The sequence below is a fragment of the Sinocyclocheilus rhinocerous genome, unplaced genomic scaffold (genome assembly GCF_001515625.1).
Source record: "Sinocyclocheilus rhinocerous isolate Xijiao unplaced genomic scaffold, SAMN03320098_v1.1 scaffold4340, whole genome shotgun sequence".
Lineage (NCBI taxonomy): Eukaryota > Metazoa > Chordata > Actinopteri > Cypriniformes > Cyprinidae > Sinocyclocheilus > Sinocyclocheilus rhinocerous.
In genome coordinates this window covers 19,456-24,575 of record NW_015645613.1, presented here as the reverse complement: position 1 = coordinate 24,575, position 5,120 = coordinate 19,456, and the positions used below count along the sequence as shown (strand labels likewise).

The 5,120-nt window shown below is 34.2% G+C and overlaps 1 long non-coding RNA gene across 1 annotated transcript; it reads left to right on the top strand.

Annotated features, from left to right (window-relative positions):
- Nucleotides 1–2,277: 2,277 nt before the first annotated feature.
- Nucleotides 2,278–2,944, top strand: LOC107706853 (uncharacterized). Its single transcript, XR_001636188.1, has 2 exons — nucleotides 2,278–2,329; nucleotides 2,525–2,944. It is a non-coding gene; the product is annotated as an uncharacterized LOC107706853 (long non-coding RNA).
- Nucleotides 2,945–5,120: the final 2,176 nt, after the last annotated feature.

The following is a 5,120-nucleotide window of genomic DNA, read 5'->3' as shown; positions in this document are numbered from 1 at the left end:
CTTTTAAACCAGAAAGACGGCTGACAGATCTAACCGACACTCGCGCCACAGAAACTAATTTAACAGGTAGACGAACCCGCCCATTCACTATATTACAATAACTTTGAACTTTGGAATTCACATTGATTTAATTGATGGGTTTTAGTGTTATGCGAGATGTAAACCATCACTTTCTGAAAGTTTTTTTAAGTATATCTTTTCATTTTTGGATTAATTGCTATTTTTTGCAAATGTAGCGGCACAAATGGGTCTTCTGAAGCAGTACAATATTTTGGAATGAAATTTAAATCTGAACATTGATGAATACACTTTTAATGGGTTTTTAATGTACTTTATAACCATGTGTAGGTCTACTGCAATATATTTTAAATATGTATTTATAATTTTAATATTTGGGAAAGTACACTATTTTGAAAAACATTTTTAACATTTACAGTGTACAAACGTTTGTCGACTATTATTAAGCATTGCAATACTTAAAATATGTTGTTTAATATGTTGTTCAGTTTTACTTAAAAGGTTATGCTACTTTGGTTGATTAGGCTGTTGTTCATTACATGATACATTAATTGTAATAAGCTACTACTGAAATTCCCACAAGCATTTCAACATCATATCTGAAATGTTTTAAAAAAAAATTTAAAAAAACTTGCGTTTACTTGTGTTTAAATTCAAACAACACACTGACGAAACCTGATTGGTTCCAGAGCCATTGAACGGCTCTGATTGGTTCGTATGATAATGAGCTCACCCCAGAGAGCTTCTAATATCAAATGTGACGTGCATGCAAATGTTCCTTGAATGTGAATATAAGTCTAAATTTAAACAGTTATATTATATAGAGCGATGGTGTCTTTTTTGAGCACTTGGAGGAAACCACGCAATTCATATGGATTACGTTGGCGATGTTTTTTGCGATGAACCTTTTGAAACGTGAACATATTTGGTGAATCGGTCCCCACTTTTCACAAAAACAAACCTGTGTGTGTGTGTGTGTGTGTGAAATATTAACAATGGTTGTTTTTCAGATCAGCTGCTATAAGACAACCTGAAATCTGAGTGCAGAGACAAGCAAAGGAATAGTAAGTATATTTTAATGTCGTATCAGATTTTTGAATCAGGCCTAATGGAGGGTGATTCGGTCAATCTTGGAAGAAAAACTTTAGCAATGTGTCCATTCCAGCTGGCTAATTTGTGCTTCCTTTCAGTCATTCATGTAAGAATCTGTTATTTAATTGTTTTTTGTTTGTTTGTTTTTTTGTAAAGCTGCAAGGCACTTGTGCAAAATATTGTATGCCAGGACGACTAGGACAATTAATTTTTATTTTTTTATTTTTGTATCTTTGCAACAGAGGTGAAGAGAGTGCATGTTAGAATTAAATAGACACATTCATGCGAAATACCCTAGTTTACAATAAACCACAATTATCAACAAACCCTGTAATAATATTTGTTATCAAATGATATCAGAGTTTGTACTTGAACTTTGCTCAAAAGTGCTGTTGTTGGGCTTCTTCTAATCTTATGTTCAGTGCAAGAGTGCTGTACAGAGACGACAGACAGGAGCATAAGAATGGACACTCATATGTCAAGCTTGGTAAACGGTAAAGTGAGATGTCAACAAAATTCTAATGAATATCAATGCAAATTATAATACATATATTCAATCATGGATGCAGAACTGTTATTGGCTAATTTTATATCAGTTATTTTTCCCTTTCACAGATCCTGTGATAAAGCAGTCTTCAAATACTACAGTGTCTGAATTGCAAGCCCTTAGTTGCAGAACATGCAAGTCGTACTCAAAGAAGTGACCCCAAGGCTCCCCCTTGGTCAGTCGTCACTCTACTTCTGCCACAGACTTGCAGGCCGTCATCCTCCCATCACCATCCCTTCGCCATCTCCTCGTCCACCTCCAAAACCCCCTCCATCCCTCCCTATTCTGTTGCTTGAACTTTATCATCTTCATCTTCAGTCTTTGCACACACACACAGCTATTCACTTCTGCACTTTTTTTTAGTAAATGTTTATTTTATTTGTATTTTGTTAAAGAAAATTGCATTGTAATTTTTATTTATTCATTGATGTAAAATTCTGTACTTTTCAGTAATACAGGTACAACTGAAATGTTCTTCAAATGGATAAGAGCTCTGCCATCGCATTTCACTCTTTTTTCATTTATTGTAATGTTTTTTGTATAATGTATTAAAATGTACTTCAGTTTGTTTGTAGTAATACAAATATACTATAAACATACTTGTATTTCAAGTGCATTTTTCTGCTATAGAAGACAAACTGAAATCTGAGTGCAGAGACAAGCAAAGGAATAGTAAGTATATTTTCATGTTGTATCACCTCTGTTATAGAGATTTTTGAATCAGGCCTAATGGAGGGTGATTTGGTCAATCTTGGAAGAAAAACGTTAGCAATGTGTCCATTCCAGCTGGCTAATTTGTGCTTGCTTTCAGTCATTCATGTAAAAATCTGTTATTTAATTTTGTTTCTGTTTTGTTTTTTTCTAAAGCTGCAAGGCTCTGGTGCAAAATATTGTATGCCAGGAGTCAGGACGACTAGGCTGTGCCCAGGTCTCCGGAACCTGCGACGACGCTCAGCTCCATCTGCGCCTTCGGATCCACCAGCTCTGTCTCCATCGGTCGGCCCCCAGATGTTGGCAGCCACACCATCTACATCTTGGCTCCTCGCTCCCTCGATTCCGCCGTGTGTTGTCAGCACTGGGATGCTCTGGGTCTGTGCCATGTGCCAAACACCATCTAAGCTGCCAGGGCATCATCGTCATCCTCCCATCACCATCCCTTCGCCACATCCTGCCATCATCCCCGCACTTTTGCCTCTCACCATCCCTACGCCATCTCCTTGTCCACCTCCAAAACCCCCTCCATCCCTCCCTATTCTGTTGCTTGAACTTTATCATCTTCAGTCTTTGCACACACACAGCTATTCACTTATGCACTTTGTTTTTCAGTCTTTTTTATGTATTTTTTTTCTTCAGAAAATTGCATTGTAATTTTTATTTATTCATTGATGTAAAATTCTGTACTTTTTAGTAAGGCCGGTATAACTGAAATGTTCTACAAATGGAAAAGGTAGCTCTGCCATAGCATTTCAGTCTTTTTTTATTTATGTTTTTTTATAATGTATTAAAATGTACTTGAGTATGTTTGTAGTAATACAAATATACTATAAACATACTTGTATTTCAAGTGCATTTTTAATACATTTAATAGTATGTTGTTTTTTTCACCAGGGTATATATGCTGCTGTACTTTTTTTAATGTACTCTAAGAATATTTGTAATGTACACAACAATATATAATGCATTAAAGTTTTCTAGATATCAAAGTGTGTACGTGTGTGTATATACTGAAAAAAGCAGCTTTATAATATAATAGTAGTGTAATGCTAATGCATTTCTAATGAGCTGTCCTTTTTTAGTGTACTTTATGAATCTTTGTAATGTACGCAACAATATATAATACATTAAAGTTTTCTAGATATCAAAGTGTGTACGTGTGTGTATATACTGAAAAAAGCAGCTTTATAATATAATAGTAGTGTAATGCTAATGCATTTCCAATGAGCTGAAATACAATTGAAATGTACTTGAAGTACATTAAAACGATGCTTCAAATATACTCTAACTGTAGTTCATGAAGTATTAAAAGTACATTTTAAATGAATAATAACTAAAGAAAAAAGTCTTGACCAGGGGCGCATCAGGTGCTCACGAGCGAGACTATGGGTGCTCCAGAGAGGGAACAAAATGTAAAAAACAAAAAGTGGATCCCATTGCAAGAAACAAAAATTATCCACTTGGGTATTTACAAATATCAAACCATACCATGGTTTGATATTTGTAAATACCCAAGAGACATCTAGTGATCAGATTCTGAAAATGTATAGTCACAGATGTATTTATTCAGAGAAAGTGTTTAAACTCCTAAGAGACATCTAGTGGTTAGATTTTGATAATGTAGTCACAGGTGTATCTATTTAACTAGTTCTCATTCTCTATTGTCTAACACCCTGACGAAGGCCTGTTTGGGCTGATACGTGATTTTTAACATGTAGCCCTGTTGCACAATAAAGGCTTTTTATATTTTGCCTGCTATGTGAGTGCCTGGACGTGGATTATTTTAGTTTTTTGCAATGGGATCGACTCTTTGTTTTTTACATTTCAAATGAATTTTAAGAAATACAATTAAATTGCACTAAATATACTTAAAGTGGTTCCAATTGAACACAATTTCAATATATTAAATATATTGCAAATAGATTAAAATCAAAATTAAACACATCTTGAAATACACTTAATATACTTAAAGTTGTTTCAAAGTAATACATTTAATATGCACTTAGTATAGTATAATTTAAATATAGTAAGTGTGTCTGAAAAAGCACAATTTAAATATATTTATTTTTCACCTTGAGCTGATAAGACGGAAACAAAACTGAATAAATGTGTCGTATTTCCTCTTCTTTAATAAGGTCTGCATTAAACGATTTGCCAAGCTTAAAAAGTTAAATCTGTCATTGTTGCTTTTTGCAGCACAAATTTAGTTTGGAAGGATGAAAATAACAGTACATGTTGATCAATCATTTTATCAGTCAATAAATCAGATACAGGCTCGCACACACAGATTTCTCCAGGTTCTCTGAATATTTTGAGGATATTATGTACTGTAGATGATGAGATATTCAAAGTCTTCGCAATTTTATGTTGTTGGAACATTATTTTGAATAGAACTCGACCGATATATTGTTTTGCCGATTTTATCGGCCGATATGAACCTGTCTCAGATATATCTGCATCATCATATATGCCGCCGATATGCGACTGATATAACCTTTTTTTTTACAGAATATATAACGCAGATAAAATACTTGTAAATGGTGTAATTACTTAGTTTGTCCAGCAGAGTGCACTCCATTGTTTGCTACTGATGAAATACATAACTTACTGTAAAGTTGATAAACAATGACCCCATAAGTTTCCCTTTTCAATATAAGTCCAATATAATGTTAACCCCATCCCTTAAAACTGCCAAGTCACTCATGCTTATCACATCACATTTCCTAAGTCAGCATAGTTTGTCAGAATC